The following is a 22,886-nucleotide window of genomic DNA, read 5'->3' as shown; positions in this document are numbered from 1 at the left end:
ATGTGCCGTCGAATTCATTCTCGACGAGTGAGCCGATTTTCTTCCCCCACTATTCTTATCAAAATTTCTAATCCCGGATGAATAATCTTATAATAATTAGTCATAGTCACCCCTTCAACTAAAATAATCCCACATCTTTATCCTAGATGGATAATCTCATAATAATTAGTCATGACAATCAAACGGCACATCCGTTGTCTAATTAAGGACCTGCCTTTAAAATTTAAAAATATTACGGTATACTTATTTTATTGATTTTATATATGTAGTGTACATTTTTTCTATAGCAAATGAATAATTACGGATTTCTTATCTAATTAATCTTTATAAATTTTAGTTTAACCAATTTAATAAAACTTTATGAGTATTATAAATTTGTTATCCAATATCAATAAAATGAAAATAATCAGATTTAAGGTATAATAGCCAAAAATAATTATTTTATAAATATACGTTAATTTTTAATACTGATAAACTTGCTCTTATGTCACTTTTTATTCACAAATTCTTTATAAAATATTAGATTTTTTTTATCTCATTTCACTAACATACAACAAATTAAATTTTGATATATCATACATTGTTACTAATTGAGTTTACGGTTATGATTTTAATAATTTCATAATTTCGATTTTTATTTCTTTAAATTTTTTTTATTGAACCTCGATCAAAAAAATAATTAAATGTTCTTAAGTCCTCTATTTAATATTTTAAAGATATAGTATAGTATATTTTTTCCTTTACAAAATACTAGTATTAGAATTTATAAATCAGTAAAACAAAATTTCACAACACAAATAATAATGTAGTTATTGTTCAAAGCACAATGTTAATAGAGAATTCTTTATCTTCTACCACCAAATACCTGTACCCTTCTTCTATCACCACTGAACCATCTATTTTAGCTGTGGTCAGATGCTCACATGGATTCAATACGAACTCGATTTCATCTCTCTGTTTTGGATTTAAGCTCAAGCTCTCGAATCCCACCAACTGCTTGATAGGCCTTCCCTCGCCTGTCCTTTCGTGCCTAGCAAAGAGAAGAACCGCGTGCCTCCCCGCCATGGACCCAATGTTCTCGACTCCTACACGAGCCGAGAACTTGAGCATTTCACAGCTGTCCGCTCCAATTTTGGAAACGGACAAGGCTTTGATCGAACTTGAATTTGAACTCAAAACTTTCATCCATGACGTGGAAAGCGCCCGTGAGATGGTTCAACTTGATGGTGTTGGGAGTCGACTGCTTGAATTCATAGGAGTAGGTAGTGTAGCTTAGCCCGTACCCGAACTCAAACACCTTTGGCCCTTTGTAGAATCGGTAAGTGCGCCCTGGATAGCCCGACTTTAGATCTGACCTCATCCTCATGTCCGTCATTGGTACGTTAACGAAATGCTTCGGGTACCAAGTCATAGGTAACTTCCCACCTGCAAAGTCAGAGACGAAGCCAGAAATTTTATCAGCCCTCTCGATGATTGCTCAAGTAAGTACATGGAAATACGAATATCTTGAAACATTTCAAATAAATGGAAATATTGCATAAAATCTCGTGCGGAAAAAGGGATCAAGTAAGTACATCACAAAACTTAGAGACAAAAAAGGAATAATTTCTCACCAGGATTGTGCTCCCCAAATATGATCTGGGACAATGCAACCCCTCCAGCTTCTCCTGGATAGCCAGCCCAAAGAATGCTGCCGATTTTAGGGTCGTTTTTCGCAAAATCAACGTCAACGGGTCCACCACAGATCAGCACCAGGACGACGGGCTTCTTGGCAGCGGCAGCAACAGCCGTGATGAGGCTCTGCTGCTGTCCCGGGAGGCCTAACTCGGCGCGATCATGATCCTCCTTCTCCTGATTCTGGTCCAACCCCATCACTAAAACAACGTAGTCCATCTCCTTGGCTGCAGCCACTGCGCTGGTAATCGAGGCTGTGGGGCAGTCGGCGTTACTGCAGCCCTGTGCAAACAGGGTGTTGTGTACATAACCTTTCAGGGCTGTTACAACATCCACATTCTGGCAGGGAGGTCCGTCGTAGTCCCCGCGCAACACGTAGGCATTGGCCGCATTGTGGCCCACGACAGCCAAGGACCTTGTTTTCAACTTGGACAGAGGCAGCAGGTTGGCATCGTTCTTCAACAGAACAATGCCGTTTCTTGCGGCCTCAAGGGCTAGGTCTTGGTGAGCCTGGCTGCATACATCGGCTAGGCCAATGTTTCCGTACAGGCTGCGGCTCGGGGTGCCCTCAAACAACCCTAGACGCATCCGGATCTCGAAGAGGTTGTCGAGGGCTCGGTTTACTTGGGATTCAACCACTCTTTTCTTATGAATTGCTGATTTGGTGTATTTCTTCATGTATAAGCCACAGTTCACATCCATGCCTGCAGTTCTTTAGTTAGATCTCATATTTCAGTAGTATTATTAATGGAAACAAAATGTGTAATGGAATTTACAACAAGAGCACATTGTTAGAATCAAGATCAGAACATCATCAGCAATGCTTTTATGGTTTATAAATTATAATCTTACAAAGTGACTCGCAACAACTATTTTTGGGTAAAGTTTTGATAAATCTATTCCACCAATTAAATTACCTCACAACTATTTCACCGTTACCCTAAAAATGGAGTAACATGGACAGTTTTTAACTTTTTGTTTACGATGTTTTATTGGGGCCACCAAGCAAGATTCTGGTAATTATGGTCACAATCACAACTAGGTGAAAAATAGGCTCATTCAAATTTCTATTTGAAATGTTACAGATGGTATGAACATTCACTGGTAGACAATATATATAAAGTTAAAAATTTAAAACAAAAGGCCCAAAAACCATAAGAGTTCAATGTAGTAAACATACCTAAATTAAATATGCAGTTCTCAGTAGCTTAAATCGATTTAATATGATTAATTTTGAATCAACACTGTAGTAAAATGAAGGAAAAGGGTACAATCGTACCAGCTCTGAGTGCAAGTGCCACAGCATCTTCAGGTGTACGTACATACTTGTGCTTTTCATAGATAGTAGAAACCGCATCACAATCAGACACTATGTACCTGATAAAAACCCAAGTATGCATACAAAAGACACGAAATAAACAAAGTTCAGTAATAATTGTAAGGGCTCGTTGATGCACACCTGAACTCAACATTAGTATGATATTAGACACTTTGGACCAAGCCCTCAAACGACAATAAGAATAGATGACGTAAAATAAAGGTTGTGAATTGACGAATTTACCCATGGAAACCCCACTGCCCGCGGGCAGTTTTGGTGAGGAGGTTACGGTCAGCACAGTTTGGAACTCCATTCACACTGTTGTAAGCACACATTATTCCACTGGCCTTGGCTTCTTGCACACAACTTTTGAAAGGTGGCTGATACGTGTCTGCCAAATCTTGTTGTGTCACCTATATTGGTACATTGAGCTGATGAATCTTGATTTCATTCACAATGGCAAAATATAAGCGGATTCGTGCAAATAAGATAAATTTGTGAGGTTCAAAATAAAGAAAGGATAGCACAATATACACAAAATAAAACAAGTTTTCGTGATACTGGATTTATTCTTATCGACTAAGTCACGACCATCAATATAGTAGTATGTTTCTTATGAAAAGAATACTGATCAAATCAATTCTTTAAATTTTTTCTTGATTGAGAAAGATATTTGATGGTTTTGTGCAAATGTAACCAACAAAATCAAGTCTAAATAATTAAACATGACACGTATCCAACATATTTCAAATCGTACAGTTTCACAATAAAACAGGAAAAAAATTAAATTAAAATTCATTTTTTATTACTAAAAAACAATAAAATACATATAAATATGCAATTATAGTTTTTCCTACAGTTTTGATAGGACAAATTTTACGATTTGTCACATGATCAACGTAGACAGTGATTAGTGGACTATGGTTCACCATATTAAATTCTATTGATTAGAAATTGAAATCAAATTTCTTGAAAAAACCGAGATTATGACCTGTGTTTCATACTACTAATAATATTCTTGTTTATTTACGTATCAAGACAAGCACGCTTCCTAACAAAAGCATACAACTTTATCAACCAAACAAGGAGACAGCTTCAATAAAGGGCCTATGACATATGTACTACCACCAATTATTTTCTAATTCTTCCATTGTAATGCATCTAAATAGAAAATTCCTAGAGGAAGAACTTCACTTAAAAGAGTACTACTAGTGAAACTTGCAAAATTATTAGTACTACTTTTAAATTAAGAATTCGATACATTCACAACCAACATAATCTGACAGATGCTCACATTCGCATAGTCATATTTTTTAATATATAATCTCTTAATAACATAATTTGCGTTACTACAAATGCTGACTAGGTAGATGAATTGACACGTTACTACAGATTCCAAAAAAACTAGAGTCAAAATTGGGGTTACATTATCATATCCATACACATTTTTTATTTTGGAACATTAATACTTATTGAACTATTATTTCAAACCTAGAACGGATTATTTTTTGATACCAAATAATTCGACACATTAAATTTGAAAGGCCAAATTGCCAAAAAAAATATCATAATCAAATTTTGGTTAATCTCACAATTTAAAAAATAACTAATTATATCATAACTTGACATTTTTCTAATTATTACATAAACGAATATTTCCGGCATGCTACGTGTTTGAATTTTAATATAGCACATACGTATATAAATCTGGTTGGTACAATAGATATACAAATAAAACAAATTTGGAATTGAGAATTACCTTGGCATCAAATTCCATGCGATCAACACTCTTCCAATTGTCCAAATCATAGGCAGTGAAGTGTTTACAGCAAGCGGATGCCAGAAGATGACCATTTTGCCCCCCTTCGTATTTATCACCCTGAAAACCTCTAACGTGCGCCACTGCGTATTTTGCAACGACGGTTGGATCTTCGCCAGGTGTCTCCTGGCCTCTCCCCCACCGTGGATCCCTAAATATGTTTATGTTTGGAGTCCAGAATGTCATCCCTTGCACTTGCCCTTCATTGTACATTCCTCTCGCCTCTCTCCCAATTGCCTACAAAACATAATCAATAATTTAATCTTATGTACTCCGTATTTTGTTAATGGAGCCTCATATTATGATTGATTTCACAAAATTTGTGACACAGTATAACATTATAAGAGCAATTGCTTTTGCAATGATTAACATTTACGAGTACATTATATATACTCATTATTATAATGTCATTGGAGTACAATATTTTACCGATGAGCATATTTCGAAGATTTGAACGAATTAAATATTACGGAGTATAGTATAATATATATGAATATAGTATAATGCGATTATATACCGACAACAGAAAACAGAGAGCAATGGCGAAAAAGTTACATACAAATATTAAATTTGGAAAATAAATGGAGTAGATATAAATTAATTAATTTATCCACATAATCAGTAAAAAGAATTACAGTCGATTAATGAATTTTGACCGTACCTGACCAATGCGGTACCAAAGGCGTGAATCGAAGGTGGATGCGGCGAGGATAACTTGGGGGAAGCTGGTAGCCCCGCTGATTGCGCCGCCGTAAGTGACGCCGCGGCCGTAGCCGGATACGCCGTGCAGCGCCTCGGACCACCACTGGTATGCGGGGATGCCGAGCCGCGGAATGGCGGCGGACGAATCAACCAGCTGCGAAATCTTCTCGTCTAATGTTAGCCGCGAAACTAGGTCGCGAGCTCGCTGCGCAATCGGCAGAGATTTCTGGCAGAACTTGAAGGTTTTGGTTTTAGGATCGGCCGAATCGCACGAGAACGGCGGTGGAGCTGAATCGCCGCCGCGCGGGAGGCGGAGGAGGAGGAGTGCGGCGAGGAAATAGAAATGGAGCTTCATTGTGAGTGAGTATTGATTCCAGGGAAAGATAAAGTTTATATTCAAGGAGTAAAGTTGATGAGTGATAAATATTTAATTTTAAATCTAATGGAAAATATTTTAAGAAACTTAAAGAATAGTATGACCACAAATTTTAAGAAACGTAGAAAATAGTGAGTTGGAAAATTTAGTGGAATATGTGATACACTTTTTTATATTAGTTTTATAATATAACACAATTGAAGTGAGTTAGTCAAATGTAGAACCTACTTAATAAATGTAAAATTTGGCTCTTATGAATCGACGAATCGAAGTAACAAAATGTGACTAATTTTGTCGGAGAAAGAGACTAATTATTAAAACATAGCATGTGCTAATATTTAAATTCCAATGCCAATATATATCAATGCACGTATTTATGAATGGGGTATGCCGTACAATAATGATAACAGTAGGTACACATTATTATACTTTTGATATCAAATCTCAAAATCTAATTTTGTGACGTATAAAACACTAGATCATTAAAAAAATAACACTAAAATACTACAATTAAATGAGTTATTATATATGAATTGAACGCATAGCTTTGATTAATTAAATTGAAATGAAGCAATTTTAGTCATTTCCAATTTCATCATATTTAATACTATTTCAAATATGGCGCCAATCAAACTAGTTACATAAATCGCCACCATTAATTATCGTTCAAACTAAAATTAATTAATCTCAACAATCTCAAATCCAAAGACATGATAATTTGATCACACATTCTTAGTAATAGAAAACTCTTGATCTCCCACAACCAAGAAATGCAGCCCTAATTCAATCACCATAACTCCATCTTCATCAGCACTAGCAAATTGTTCACATGGATCCACTTCAAACTCAACATCTTCCTTCTCATTCCTCATATTAGACATGGGTATTTTAGTAAAATCTTGTGGATACCACGTCATGGGGAGCCGTCCTCCAGCAATGAAACATGAGATGTAAGACTTAAATTATAGATATACATGTATATACACGGATAGAACTTTTCAAATACTGTAGAAATTAAATTATCAAACATATTTATATGAACACTGACATGATACACGAATAAATAAAAATGAAGAAGAAGGGAGAGAGAGAGCATGCACCCGATGAAACATGGAAGATCAGTGAGACGGTGGAGTGAAACTGTAAAAACACCTTGCGAAACTTTGAAAGTGAATTGTGATGGTGATTGGTGATGGTGGAGGTGAAAGTGAATTTAGGAATTAGTCAATTAGGATGTTGAGTACAGTGGAAGCTGTAAAAGTAAGAGAAAATTGTGTGGTCCAAAAAAATGGAAGTAAAAAGTCTTTAACAAAGAAATAAAATTTTTAAGTCACACGACTCATACGTCATGGTCATACCACTAGATATTTAATATAATATATATATATATATATTATTAATTAGTTTTTTTATATAACCCGATGGGCTGACCTGGTAGCCCGTCGGGCCAGCCCGATAGAACCCGATAGCCCTATAGGGCTAGCCCGTTAAGCCCGATTCATTATCGGGTTGAGATTTTTCAGCCCTAACCCTGTAATTTTAGCGGGTTTTTCGGGCCAGCCCATCGGGTTCGGGCTACACTGACATCTCTAATGTAACATAGGAGGCCGAGGAACATGGATCAAGGTCAAGGGTGGACCGAAGCCCCCTCAAAATCACATATTCATTTTTTCCATACCATCTGGGCTTTAAAAAATATGTGCAATCTTATTTTCCAGGGATGCAAACAAAAGCGTCTTAGAAAAATAAAAGATTAAGGTGTAATGGACAATTGTGTCGTCAACTTAAGCCATTAGTAATAGAGCCCCAAATCCGATTGATTTTTGTGCTATATTGCATGTGTTGAGCTGGGGGGACGCCAGTCACACGTGGTAGTACGCCGAGCGGATTTTTTATACATATAAATTTAATACATTATTCTATCTTTCAATAGTGTATTCTTCTTTTATCATTATAGTACTTTAATCTACGTTATTTTTTCTCTAAATAAAAAGGTAAAATAATAAAATATAAAAAATAGTGAAATAAGTTATGGCAGATTTTGGGGTTGATTTTGGTGCCAGTGCTATTACATGATAGAAATCAATGAGTTCCATCCTAAAATCAATTAGTGATAGGAGGAGAGGCCCATGAGACTTATATAGTGGATTAAGCTCTTTGTGTACACCGATGTGGGATATTATTATATTCATTTTTATGTTTCAATTGCCAACACCCTCCCTCAAACCCTTCAAGATGTGAGATATTATTATATTCATTTTTATGTTTCAATTGCCAACACCCTCCCTCAAACCCTTCAAGGTGAATCTTGGAGGGGTTGGAATTTTTAAGATCCATTGGACAATTGGCCTAATCTTTTTTCGATCAGTTGGACCACTGGCCCAAATTTTCAGCCCAGTTATACTGCTGGGTCAGTCGGTTGGACAACTGGCCCAAATTTTCAGCCCAGTTATACTGCTGGGTCAGTCGGTTGGACCACTGGCCCAAATTTTCAGCCCAGTTATACTGCTGGGTCAGTCATTTTTTTCGGTTTCAGCCCAGATATACTACTGGGTCAGTTAAATATGACCCACAGTCGGCGACCCGCTCTGATACCATGATAGAAATCCATGAGTTCCATCCTAAAACCAATTGGTGATAGGAGGAGAGGCCCATGCGACTTATATAGTGGATTAAGTTCTTTGTATGAGACTTATATAGTGGATTAAGTTCTTTGTGTACACCGTGAGATATTATTATATTCATTTTTATGTTTTAATTGCCAACATTGCAGGTGTTAGAGCTAGAATTTAAAATGTTGACATGACGGGGAAATGGGTTCTAGCATATTTGTGGTGGTTTTTATGTTCAACAGTGTGGAAGTCGTTAAGGGCACTTTTCTTTGCGCCCTTAATTATGGCTATTTTTCAAAGAAAAAAATCAACACAAGTAATTGCGTCACTAATTTTGCATCGACATAACCCTAAAAATCTATCGTAAATTAGGAGTATTGACTGCCCAAATCCATTGGTAAACGAAACATACCTGGATTATGATCACCAAAAATAATCTCTGCCACCGCTCTCCCCCCTCCTTCGCCGGGATACCCAGCCCACAAAATCCCCCCAATCCTCTCATCATCTCTCGCAAACGAAACATCCACCCCTCCACCGCACATCACCACCACCACAACCGGCTTCCTCGCCACCGCCGCCACCCTCTCCACCAGCTCCCTCGGCAGCTCCAAACCCTCTCGGTCCATTTCCTCGCTCTCATCCCCCTGATTCAGCCCCACCACCACAACCACGTAGTCCGCCGATCCCGCCACTCTCTCCGCCCCATCGTAGTCGCACCCAGCCGGATCACAGCCTCGATGAAACACCGTCTTCTTTACGTATCTTTTAAGGCCTTGGAGTGGGGTGATGGGGTTGCAGGGCGGCCCGGCGTAGTTTCCGACAAGGGTTTCGGCTTCGTCTGCGCTGGGTCCGATGACAGCGATGGTTTTGGTGGAAAAGGTGGATAAGGGGAGGAGGTTTTGGGAGTTTTAGAGGATGACGATGCCGTCGCGTGCGGCTTCGAGAGCGAGTTGTTGGTGGTCGGAGCTGCATACGACGTCATTGTGGCGGAGGTTGGTGTAGGGTTTCCGTCGAAGAGGCCGAGCCTCATTCTGATGGAGAAGAGGTTGTGGAGGGCTCTGTCGATGTCGGATTCCAATAGCTTGCCCTTTTCGACGGCTATTTTGCGTGGTCGGACAAGTAGGAGCCGCAGTTGAGGTCCATCCCTGTGTTTTTTGGAGGAAGAAGAAACCATGTGAAGTGATCATCATCTTTTTTTTAAGTTATACTAGTATTATGTGTTAGGATGGAAAATAAAAGTTTATCACAATAAATAATGGATGATAATATATGGAAATTAAATGGTAATAAATGATTATTTTGCTTATTTAATACTCTCATAGATTCAACTTAGGAGTCCATTGGTACAAGTTTAAGGAATGTGTAATGATTGAGTATAATAACTATACTCCATGTGTGAGTGTAAAAAGTGTTGAAATTGTAATCTAACATAGTAGGAGTATATTTAAGTTTGATGGAATGTGAGAGAAATGAATTAGCATAAAACTCATTTCCCAATCATTAAAGTTGAGACTACTAAATTGAGATGGATCAGAATGACAAATTAAGTCCAACATATGAAATAAATAAAAAAATAGCTAATTAATTTTTAAAAGATAGAGATATGAGTCAATATTTTGTGCAAATGTATCTCTTAAATTGTAAAAAAGAATAGTTTTCATGCGAAAATCAAAGGTTCATGCAATCGTGTGAACATTTACCATTTTTCTTCAAAGAGAACATAATCAGAAAATATCAATGAAAAAAGAAAGGGGATAAACTACTCACCGGTTCTGAGAACTGCGGCAACTGCGTCTTCATGTGAGTCTGTATAGTTCTGTTTCTCATGAATGAGCGAAACCGCGTCACAATCTGAGACTATATAGCCATCGAAACCCCATTCTTCACGAGCTGTCTCGGTCAGAAGATGTCGATCAGCGCAGCTCGGGACGCCATTGACGAGTGATGGATCCGCGAATTTTTGATGTTAGCAAATGCTGGTAGAGAATGAAAATACAGACACAAAGAATTTACGTGGTTCGATTTACTGAAGTAAATCTACGTCCACGGGAAAAAGGGAGGGCAAGATTGTATTGCTTGATCTGTTTTCTACAGCTTACAAATACAAACTTGCTATTTGCTATATGGTGTTTTATCTCTAGAGAGCTTCTAACCTCTTCTATCAGATCTAAGTTCTATTTATATAATGAACTCAGATCATGGCTTGCATCACCACCCTAAGTCGCGGATGTCGTGTAGGTCATGGCCTAAGATCGTGGATGTAGCGTAGGTCATGGCCTACGATCGTGGCCTGAGTTGACACCACGTGGTAGTGGGTGTGTTGGACATCCTGTATGGGTCCACTAACTCCTTGTTCGGTCGAATACTGAGACCGAACTGCTTTGGTTGCCGATCTGAGAGTAGAGCTTGATGCCGACCTGAGAGCAGAGCTTGATTGGTTGGCTTTTACCGAGCTGTAGGCTGAGGCCGAACTCTTTGGTAATGCCGAACTCATACTCCTGCTTTGGTTGCCGATCTGAGAGTAGAGCTTGATGCCGACCTGAGAGCAGAGCTTGATAGGTTGGCTTTTACCGAGCTGTAGGCTGAGGCCGAACTCTTTGGTAATGCCGAACTCATACTCTTCCTTGGGCTTTGGGCTGATGGGCCGTCATTGCTGTTGGGCTTGTTTAGTACGCACCCCATCACTACCCCCCCCGAAAAGCGAAGTGAATCACTTCGGCGAAGCGAGTCACTTCGGCATTCTGGAATACGGGGGGAGGCTGAAGTCGGGGGACGTGCCCTGCGCGTGACTGCATTAAATGCGGCATTAAATGCGACAGTAAAATCTGGCCGTCGAATCCTGAAAAGGTGGGATATGAAACGGTGCGATGATTTGAAATCTTTTCCAAATCTGATAAATACCGCCTTTCTTCATCATTTGAACACCTTTGCTATTGGCTTCTTCTGCACTCTCTATCTTTTGCGTGAAAAATTTCCTTCCGCTTTCAAAAATTTCCTCAGGATTTCTTCAAACTTTCAAAGAGTAAGAACCATGTCTGCTTCTTCTTCGTCTGAGTCTGGTAGCGGTAGAAAAGGGGGTAAGGGGTCTTCTAGCCGGAAAGAATCCGGGGAGAAGACCGTAGAGTATTTTCACAGTATCTTGAGTAAGGATACTGTGATATCCCTTTACGAAAAATACTCTTTTCCTGGGGGGAAGGCGGTGGTTCCCGACGATGATCATAGGGCTAACGATCCGCCGGAGGGTTATGCCACCGTTTACGAAGCCTGCTTAGAATGCGGGCTTCGTTTCCCTCTTCCCCCACCTTTTGTAGAGTTTCTTGATTTTTTTCAACTCCCTTTAGGTCAGGTGACTCCGAATTCTTGGAGGCACTTGTCGGCTTTTGCTGCCGAACTCCGTAGGTTAGATAAGGATCTGTCTCTGCGGGCAATCCTTAATTTTTTCCAATTTAAAAGGAAGGGATCTTGGTTTTACTTGATCCCCTTACAGCCTTTTAGGGCATTCTGCAAAACCAAGTGGCCGAAATGGCAAAACCGCTTCTTTTTTTATAATAGGACAGCGGCTCCGGGCTTCCCCTGGAGAGGGCCGAAGTCCGTGATTCCTCACCCTCGGTTAGAACCATTGGCCGAGCTCGATGACGAGCTCAACAAGATTCCCATAGTTAGGAAACAATACACGGAGTCTGAGCTCGTCAAGGGCGACGTCGTGTTCGACATCTCGTCTTCGGACGAAGAGGCCGAGGGTGAGGATTTCTCTTTACCTTTATGTTCTACTGCTTTAACGAAGAAAACTAACCTTGCTTTCTTGCTTTTTGGCAGTGTACATGCTGAACAAGGCTACCCGAAAATCTTCGGAGTCCAAGGAGCCGGAGAGGCCGAAAACCGCCAGCTCGGCGTCTGATGCCGAGAGGACTCCGAAAAGGCAAAAAACCTCTTCGGATCCGAAGAAGCCGGAGTCAACTTCGGCAAAGGGGAGGGGGAAGGCCCAGAAGCCCCCGAGAGCGCCAGAGAAAGACGCGGTCTTGGCGCCTCCTTCGGAACATATCTGTGAGCCGTTTTTATGGCCCACGGACTTCGCCGAGGTGAATTCTCTTCTTGATTTTCTGGCCTTGCTTTTTTTTTTTCTGTATTTTTTGTGGTCCCTTTGTTGACTTTTTTCTTTAATTTTCAGAGGAACGATATGCTCTCCAAGCTCGTCGCCGTCGAACTCTCCAAAGCGTCCAATGACTATGCCGAGATGCAGAGGAAGTTGGCAGCTGCTTGTCATCGGGCCGAACAGGCTGAGGCTAACTTTGAGAAGGCCAGAGCTGCTAGGATTTCGGCCCAGGATGAAGCTCAGTTTGCCAAAAACCAGCTCGTCATCCAGCGAGAGCAGGCGAAGCGGAGCGATGCTGCTGCCGTGGTTGCCCAAGGGGAGGCTCTCCGTGTTTACACGGAGAAACTCTTTTTGAGCAGCCAGTTCTCGGCCTTTGTCGGTAGCCTGGTAAGGCTAATTGCCGATAAGGGCGAGCAGGGGGCCGACGTCGTGCTGCCTCTGTACAGCCGAGAGATAGCAGCTCGGCTTCAGAATCTGCCGCTCCTTGAGGAGCTCGCTTCATCTTCGGTCCTGCTTTCTGCAGACCGAGTCCGGAGTTGTCGAGCTGATCGGGACGAGAACCTGGAGGCTATCTTTGCCTCCGTGGGACCCGTTTCACCCGCTTCGACTTACAACGGAGAGGGTGAGGCCGAGCCGCTGGAGCGGGAGGCCGAAGTCGATCAGGCCGGGCATCCGGAGAAGGAGGCCGATCAGGAGGCGGAGGCGAGGCCGGCAGGAGGCGAGGCCGAGGCTGGGGTAGCCCAGGAGAAGGAAGCTGTACCAGACCGAGGAGCCGGAGACGAAGCAGGCGGAGTATGATTTCGTCTCCCTTCTCTTAGTCTAGTTTCTTCCTTGTAAAATGGCCTTGAAGCCCTAGTGTAAAAAATTTTCCTTGTGAATGAAAAATTCTCTACATTTGTCTTCGTATAGCTTTTCGTACTCGCCTTTATTCCTGTTGTATTTTACTATCTGCTCGGTATAGCTGCCGAACTAATATAGCTGCTTTGTACCCAAGGAGATGGAGATACTTCACTGGAAACGGCTGTACTCTTCGGCTTTGGACGAAGCTGAGAGAAGAGCTATAGCCGATCAGACGAAGAATGACGAGCTTCTGGCTCGTTTAGTGAAGCTGGAGGCCGATATCAAGGACTTAGAGTCCGATAAGAAAGATCTGGAGGCCGAGCTGAATACGGCCATTGCTGAGAGGACTGCGTATGAGGATTACATCCGTGTGCGCGGGGGAATGACCATATCAGAAGTTCAGGAACGAGTTGACGAACTGTGGGAGGAGTATAATGTACTCCGGAGGAACAATGCGCTGGAGAGCTCGGCTTGCCAACAAGTCGTGAAATCATTGCGGCGCTGGGCTTCTCGGTACGACATTGTTCTTGCCCGGCGTCCCTCAATTGAGAGATTCCTCCGGCATATCGCGCCAACAGATGCTCGCACTCCAGATCAAACCTCTGGTTCCCTTGTTCAAAATCCTACTCCCAGCCAACAACGAACTCCGGAACAGCCGGAAACGTCAAGACGAGAACGGGCTCAGGAGCAACCGGAATCGTCAAGACGGGAACGGACTGAAATTCGCCGAGGAGTTGTGACTATGAGCGAGCAAGATCAGCAGATGCTTATTGCAGAGACTCTTCATCGCCGAGGTGTTAGGACTTCTCGGGCTCGGGGAAGAGGCGTTGGGTCGAGGATAGCATCTCGTCGACCTGCTTATTCTTCATCTGCTCGGAACAACCGAACTCGGCTTCCAGAGGATTTTGCAGATAGGTGGCTTAACTTCAGCAACCCTGGACAGTAGAATAGTCCTTTGTAATAGCGTAACGCCATTTTGTAGGGTAGCGGAGTTGTATGCTGAACAAGATTTGATAAATGAAATTTTGTTTTCGCTTCTAACACTGTATTTACAGCTTAGCGAAAAAATTTCATCGTACTTGTCCTCGGTCTTATGAAGTAAATTTCTTTGACCGGACTTGGTCCTTGGTCTGATGAAATAAACATCTTTGACCGGACTCGTCTTTGGTCTGATGAAATAAACATCTTCGACCGGACTCGTCTTTGGTCTGATGAAATAAACATCTTTGATCGGACTTGGTTTATGGTCTGATGAAATAAACATCTTTGACCGGACTTGGTTTGTGTTCTAATTTGGCGATTTTTGTCGCCGGGATCGAACTTTCCCTTGTCCTAATTCGGCGAGTTTTATCGCGTGGATCGGACTTTCCCAGTTAACCGAAGTGGTCTTATGCAGTAAACCTCTTTGACTAGACATGGTCGTCCCCGGTCTTATGAGGTAAACTTCTTTGACCGAACTTGGTCGTCCTAATTCGGCGAGGTTTATCGCGTGGATCGGACTTTCCCTAATTGCAGTTCGTTTCAGACGAAGTGCTTATTAAGCTGAATTGCGGTCTTGTATCCTCCTTGGAAGCTTGGACTCACAATCGTTGGCTTATTGCAGTTCGTTTCAGACGGACTGCTTGTTAAGCTGAATTGTGGTCTTATATCCTCCTTAGAAGCTTGGACTCACAATAGTCTTTAATAATCGATCTAAAAAGGGGATCAGTCTTTAAAGAACGATATACCTTGGTACCATTTGTAAGAGACGACAAGCACATAGGGACAAAACACATAGAGAAAAAATGAAAAAGACGAAAGAAAAAACTTTAAACTTTTTATAAAACGACAAGTAAAAGGTACAAGTAAAAAACAAACAAATAAAAACACATACCCCTATGACCGAACTAGACACGAGACGGACTGACCGGACTTTGTCTCTTACAAGTGGAACTTCTTGAGGTTGGAGACGTGCCATGTTCGGGGTACTTGTTCTCCTGACATGTGAGTCAATTTATAAGACCCTTTGCCGAGGACTTCGGACACCCGATATGGACCCTCCCATGTGGGTTCGAGTTTGCCCAGCTTTTCTGCTCGGCTTACTTCGTTGTTTCTCAAGACGAGATCTCCCACTTGAAATTGAAGCTTTTTCACCCTTTGGTTATAATACCGGGCTACTTGCTCCTTATACTTGGCTGCTTTTATGCACGCCAATTCTCTTCTTTCTTCGGCGAGATCTAGTTCTGCTCTCAGTCCGTCGTCATTCATTTCTGAGGAGAAATTTAGGGTTCGGGGACTGGGTACGCCGATCTCCACCGGAATTACGGCTTCAGTGCCGTACACCAGGCTATACGGAGTTTCACCGTTGGAGGTTTTGGGTGTAGTTCGGTAGGACCATAGGACTTGAGGGAGATTTTCTACCCATTGTCCTTTGGCTTGTTCTAACCGAGCTTTTAACCCTTTCACCAGAATCCGGTTCGTTACTTCCGTTTGTCCGTTTGCTTGGGGATGGGAGACCGAAGTGAACCGCTGTTGAATGTTCAGCTCTTGGCACCAATTCTTGAACGTCTTGTCGGTGAACTGAGTCCCATTATCCGAGATGAGGATGTGGGGTATGCCAAATCGGCACACTATGTTCTTCCAGACGAAGTCCAATGCCTTTGAGCTCGTTATCGTAGCTAAAGGTTCAGCCTCCACCCACTTCGTGAAGTAGTCCACGGCAACGATAAGGAATTTCATTTGCCGAGGAGCTTGAGGAAGTGGTCCCACTATGTCTATGCCCCATTGCATGAAAGGCCAAGGGCTTTGCATAGTGTATAGATCGGTCTGCGGCATCCTTGGGACATTTGCATGAATTTGGCACTTCGTACACTTCTTGACGAGCTGCACTGCCTCTTGTACCATGGTTGGCCAATAATATCCCCATCTCAGAACTTTTTTAGCTAAAGCTCTGGCTCCGATGTGGCTACCGCACGATCCTTCATGAACTTCTCTGAGGATGTAGTCCGTCTCTTCTGGTCCTACGCACCGCAATAACGGCTGGAGGTAAGACTTTCTAAAGAGGACTCCTTCATGAAGTTCGTACCGAAGAGCTCGGCACGTGATCTTCCGAGCTTCTCTCTTATCCTCGGGCAATTGTCCTTGATCCAGATACTGCAAGATCGGCGTCATCCAGTTCGGCGAGCTGGATACAGAATGTACCTCGGCTTCATCAATGCTTCGATGCATTAATTCTTCCGCCTTTGAGCTCGGATCTGAGGCCAACTTACTTAAGGTATCTGCTCGGCTATTTTCCGCTCTGGGAATGCGGATTATCCGAAAATAGGAGAAACTTCGGCTGATGCTTTGCGCTTTGTCCAAATACTTCTTCATTCTCTCGTCACGGGCTTCACTTGTACCCAACATGTGATTTACTATGACTTGTGAATCACAATGGACTTTGAGAGATTTGACGAGTAGACTTTGCGCTAACTGGAGTCCGGCCAGGAGGGCTTCGTACTCGGCTTCATTATTAGTAGTGGGGAATAGGAAACGAAGTGAGTAGGTTACCTCGTGTCCGTCGGGAGCGACAAGTAAAATACCAGCTCCACTTCCCATCTTGTTTGAAGCTCCATCTACGAATCCGCTCCAGCAGTCCGGCGGCTCTACTTCGGATTCCAAGGGCTGTGCTAGTTCGGCATTGGCAGAATTCTTCTGTTCGGCAATAATAGGAATTGCTTGATCGAACTTCGCTTCTGCAAGAAAATCTGCCAAGGCTTGTCCCTTGATGGCTTTCCGAGGTAGATATTCAATTGTGTGCTCTCCCAACTCTATAGCCCACTTGGCGATTCTGCCTGATGCTTCTGGCTTGGTCAAAACTTGCCGAAGAGGTAGATCGGTTAAGACGCATACCTTGTGAGCATAGAAGTATGGCCGCAGTCTCCTTGCTGCATTTACTAACGCCAGAGCAATTTTTTCCAGAGGTTGATACCTTGTTTCTGGACCTCTTAATGCTCGGCTTGTAAAGTAGATGGGAAACTGCTTTAGGCCTTCTTCTCGTACAAGCACCGCGCTGATGGTTTGATCCGATGCCGCTAAGTATAAGAATAGTACTTCGGCTTCGGCTGGAGCAGAGAGAATAGGAAGCTCGGCTAGATAACTTTTGAGCTCGTCAAAGGCCTTTTTCTGCTCGGCTCCCCACTCGAACTTTGGTGCCTTTTTCAACACCTTGAAGAACGGCAGTTGCTTTTCGGCTGCTTGGGAAAGGAATCGACTCAGTGCGGCTAGACATCCGGTTAGCCTTTGCACGTCATGTATGGACTTCGGCATTGCCATGTTCTGAACGACTTGAACTTTTGAGGGGTTTGCCTTGAGTCCGTCTTTTGAAACCCAACAACCCAGAAACTTTCCCGAATCTACCAAAAAGGTACACTTTTGGGGATTAAGTTTGAGGTTGGCTTTCTTGAGCACGTTGAGAGTGGACTTGAGGTTGTGCTCGTACTCCGAGGTGCTTTTGCTCTTGACGACTATATCGTCAACATATACTTCGACTTCCTTTCCAATCAGGTGCCGAAAAAGCTTGTCTACCATCCTTTGATAAGTGGCTCCGGCATTCTTTAAACCGAATGGCATCTTTTTATAAGCGAAAATGCCGAAATCAGTAATGAAGGCCGTTTTTGAAGCGTCAATCTCATCCATTAAAACCTGATGGTATCCTTTGTATAGATCAAGAAAACAAAAAATTTCAAAGCCTATCAGAGCTTCTACTTTTTTATCTATGTTCGGAAGGGGATAGCAATCTTTGGGACAGTGCTTATTTAGATCGGTGAAATCTATGCACATCCGCCATCCTCCTTCCTTTTTCTTGATCATGACAGGATTGGCCACCCACGAAGGGTACTTCACTTCGAATAACACATCCGCCTTCAATAATTGACGGACTTCGTCATGGATGACTTGACTTCGTTCTGCCGCAAAGAGTCTTTGCTTCTGTTTTATCGGCCGGACCGAAGGATCAATATTTAAACGATGAGTGATTACCTCGGGGGGCACTCCGGTCATGTCCAACGGAGACCATGCAAAGACGTCTTTGTACTCCTTGAGGAGCTGGATGGTTTTTTCCCGAAGTAGAGGCGTTCCCGCGAAGCCGATCTTAACCGTTCTGGATGGGTCGTCTTCGTACAGCTGAACTGTCATCGAGTTCGGCTCATGTATGACTTCGGTCATCGCCTCTGACTCCGGCTGCTGTGATTGCTATGCTTGGTGGTGCCGATCTGACTGCTCGGCACTTCTAAGCGCAATTTGCAGACATTCCTTTGCTCTCTTTTGGTCACCTCGGATGACCGCTATCCCTCCTTTAGTAGGGATCTTGATGGTGAGGTGATAAGTGGAGCAAATGGCCCGAACTGTGTTGAGCCAGTCTCTTCCCAGGATGACGTTGTACGGGGACCGAGCTTTCACCACGAAAAACTCAATCATCGTACTGGAGCTAGTAGGCGCTTTCCCCACCGTGATCGGAAGGCTGATAATACCTTCAGGGCGGGTGTCCTCCTGGGCGAAGCTCTTCAGGGGAAGCGGAGCCGGGCTGAGCCGAGCTGGGTCCACTTCTAGTTTGTCGAAGCACTCTTTAAAAAGAATGCTGACTGACGCTCCTGTATCCACAAACACCCTGTGGATCAGTTTGTTTGCCACTCCGGCTTGGATGACAATGGCGTCTTGGTGAGGAGAGATGGCCGGGACGGGATCAGCATCCGAGAACGTAATCACTTCGTCCTGCTTCAGCCTTTTATGCGTTGGCTCCTCTCGATTGGAGCCCCTGCGCTCTGACTTCAGGGACGACTTGGTCTTCCCGGCAGGGAGAGCGTCAATAGTCAGGATTACTCCATCATATTGCGGCTCGTCATCGTCTTCGGGATCCGGCTGCCTTTTCGGATCCTGAGGAGCGCAGTTCGCCCCTCTCTGCTTCTTATTCTTCTTTGACTGCTTGCTTTGGTATTTTTTCAATGTCCCTGCCCTCACAAGAACATCGATACCTGCAGCCAAGTTTCTGCACTCCTCGGTATCGTGACCGTGGTCTTGATGGTAGGAGCAGTAGTTATCCTGGGGTCGGCGCGCGGCTGATTTCGTCATCCGCTTTGGCTTTTCGAACAGGTCAGAGTGCAGTTCGAAAATTTCCGCTCTCGGCTTGTTCAGCGGTACGAACTGAGCGGGCGGCTTCTCGGGATTGAGACGGGGTCCCAATCTGTCTTGCACCGGAGTCCTTTGAATCCTTTCAAAGGGAGTTCGGCGAGGATGTCCCTGATCGCCAAAAGGAGTCCGGCGAGGATGTCCCTGATCGCTATGATCGGGCTTCCTCCTGTCTCCTCGGGACGATGAGCTGTCTAACGACCGTTTGCGACGGTCTGCCTCATCGGCCCGGGAGTACTGGTCCGCAATGTCCCACATTTCCTGAGCTGTCTGCGGACCGCACTCAACGAGCTTCCTGTAGAGAGCTCCGGGCAGGATTCCATTTTGGAATGCCGAGATGACAAGCAGATCGTTGAGATCGTCTACTTGCAGGCATTCCTTGTGGAATCTTGTCATAAAGTCGCTGATTTTTTCGTCGCGACCTTGACGAATGGAAAGCAGCTGAGCCGAAGTGATTCGGGCTTCCGCTTTCTGAAAGAACCTCCTGTGGAAGGCATCCATTAGATCTCGGTAAGATCTGATGCTGCCCTGGGGGAGGCTATCGAACCACCTTCTCGCGTTCCCGATGAGAAGCTCGGGAAATAGCTTGCACATGTGGACCTCGTTGAGACCCTGGTTCGCCATGTTATATTGATAGCGCCCCAGGAAATCGTGAGGGTCCACGAGCCCGTCGTAAGTCATCGACGGAGTTCGGTAGTTCTGTGGTAGGGGAGTTCGGGTGATGTCGTCCGAGAACGGAGTCTTCAGTGCTCCGTACACGGCGAATCCGATATCTCGTCGGTATGGAGGAGATTGAGTTCTCCTGTGATTCCGGTACCGAGGAAGATCAGGAATATGTCGGGGTTGAGGATTCTTCTTCCTGGAAGACACGGCACTACTGCGGTAGTGACTTTCATGTCTGGATGAGGAAGGAGAATCCTCCGTTTTCGTCTTCGGCTCTTGGCTCTTTTGCAGGAAGGCTAAGAACTCATCCTGCTTCTCAGCCAAGAACAGCTTGACAGCCTCATTCAGATCAGGCTGCTGGGAAGACTCAGTGGGACGATTTTTGGAGCGGCCTGTTCCTTCGCCATGAGAACTGGTGGTGGATTTATCCCTAGGCTGTTTTCCAGACCTATGGGATGGATTGGCTTCCTCCGGGTTCTCACGGGCAGGAATGCGGGTATTCTGCGATCTGGTATGCATTTTTTGGGTGGAAAAAATGGATCAAAAATTCGCTTTATCACAAATTTTGTTCTTCGTTTCCCACAGACGGCGCCAGTGATGGATCCGCGAATTTTTGATGTTAGCAAATGCTGGTAGAGAATGAAAATACAGACACAAAGAATTTACGTGGTTCGATTTACTGAAGTAAATCTACGTCCACGGGAAAAAGGGAGGGCAAGATTGTATTGCTTGATCTGTTTTCTACAGCTTACAAATACAAACTTGCTATTTGCTATATGGTGTTTTATCTCTAGAGAGCTTCTAACCTCTTCTATCAGATCTAAGTTCTATTTATATAATGAACTCAGATCATGGCTTGCATCACCACCCTAAGTCGCGGATGTCGTGTAGGTCATGGCCTAAGATCGTGGATGTAGCGTAGGTCATGGCCTACGATCGTGGCCTGAGTTGACACCACGTGGTAGTGGGTGTGTTGGACATCCTGTATGGGTCCACTAACTCCTTGTTCGGTCGAATACTGAGACCGAACTGCTTTGGTTGCCGATCTGAGAGTAGAGCTTGATGCCGACCTGAGAGCAGAGCTTGATTGGTTGGCTTTTACCGAGCTGTAGGCTGAGGCCGAACTCTTTGGTAATGCCGAACTCATACTCCTGCTTTGGTTGCCGATCTGAGAGTAGAGCTTGATGCCGACCTGAGAGCAGAGCTTGATAGGTTGGCTTTTACCGAGCTGTAGGCTGAGGCCGAACTCTTTGGTAATGCCGAACTCATACTCTTCCTTGGGCTTTGGGCTGATGGGCCGTCATTGCTGTTGGGCTTGTTTAGTACGCACCCCATCAACGAGGTTGCAAGCACACATTATCCTACTGGATTTTCCCTCTTGGATGCAGCTCTTGAAAGGTGGCTGGAATGTATCTGCCATATCTTGCTTTGTAACCTTCATAAACCAAAAAAAATATATTTATAAGTTGAAAACAAATTTGAATCTAAATTAAAAAGTAGTGAAAGAGAGTTAATTACTTGAGCATTGAAGGTGAAACGGTGATTTCCCTTCCAATGAGATGCTTGCAGCATGCAGAGAGTAGGAGACGACCGTCATTTGAGAGACGGCCGCCTTCAAAGGCGTCACCTTGGAGGCCTCGTACAAACGCCACAGCGTACCTGCTCGCCACCAAGGGGTCCTCTCCTGGGGTCTCCTGGCCGCGGCCCCACCGCGGGTCCCGAAAGATGTTGATGTTTGGTGACCACATTGTCATGCCTGTGGCCTCCCCTGCATTGTATATTGCTCTGTCCTCTTCTCCGGTTGCCTTCAAATTGCATAATAAAATATAGAGTTATTATTGAAATTTGGTTAAGTTCTGGTCTATCTTAAAATATTAAATCATGAATTTTCAAATTTTCTCAATTGTCATATATATATATATATAAAATGTGTCTTTAAATGATATCAAAATGATGTATTTGATTAAAACAAATTTTCTTTTATTTTCATTTTTTGTCTTATTTTAATAGAAAAAAATGTCGATTCGAACATCATAAAAAAGACTACATTTCGTATATGAAAAGTAACTTCATGATTTGATATTCCAATTTTATAGTACTATTTCGTAAGACGGACCGGAATTCAACACTAATACTACAAATCAAGTCTGCAAGAACATGAAATGCATGATTTTAGTTTGTTCTGTAGATTACTAAAAATAGAGTAATTGCTTTTTCAATCATGTTTAAGACCTTTGAATAAGGTATTATATATAATATGCAGATAGTGACTAATCAATCACCTGGTTTTGGACAATATAATAAATACAAACAAATACCTTTATTAAAGTACAATAAATATCATGTTGAAATAAGCTAAATAATAACCTTATCACGACACAAAATATTCAGAGAAAAGATTCCACATCACATGATCATTGTCTTTACATACAGTATAATGAATCAAACATAAAAAATAATGTTAATTAATCAAACCTTACATTAAAAAAAAAATTAGTACCAACCTTGGCTATTTTGTACCAAAGTTGAGGATCAAAGGTAGCCGAAGTGAGTATGACTTGAGGGAAACTGGTGGCTGCCCGGATCGTCCCATTGAACGAGAAGCCGTTCTCGACTCCGGCGGCCATGGCGACGCCATGCAG

The 22,886-nt window shown here is 43.1% G+C and overlaps 2 pseudogenes; both read right to left on the bottom strand.

The window, feature by feature from the left end:
* Window positions 1-751: 751 nt before the first annotated feature.
* Window positions 752-5,868, bottom strand: LOC121766732 (annotated as a pseudogene).
* A 724-nt stretch (window positions 5,869-6,592) lies between these two features.
* On the bottom strand, window positions 6,593-22,871 carry LOC121792865 (annotated as a pseudogene).
* Window positions 22,872-22,886: the final 15 nt, after the last annotated feature.

This window comes from Salvia splendens, chromosome 2 (genome assembly GCF_004379255.2).
Source record: "Salvia splendens isolate huo1 chromosome 2, SspV2, whole genome shotgun sequence".
Taxonomy (NCBI): domain Eukaryota; kingdom Viridiplantae; phylum Streptophyta; class Magnoliopsida; order Lamiales; family Lamiaceae; genus Salvia; species Salvia splendens.
Note: the sequence above shows the minus strand (reverse complement) of the source record. Positions and strands in the feature narration are given on the sequence as shown.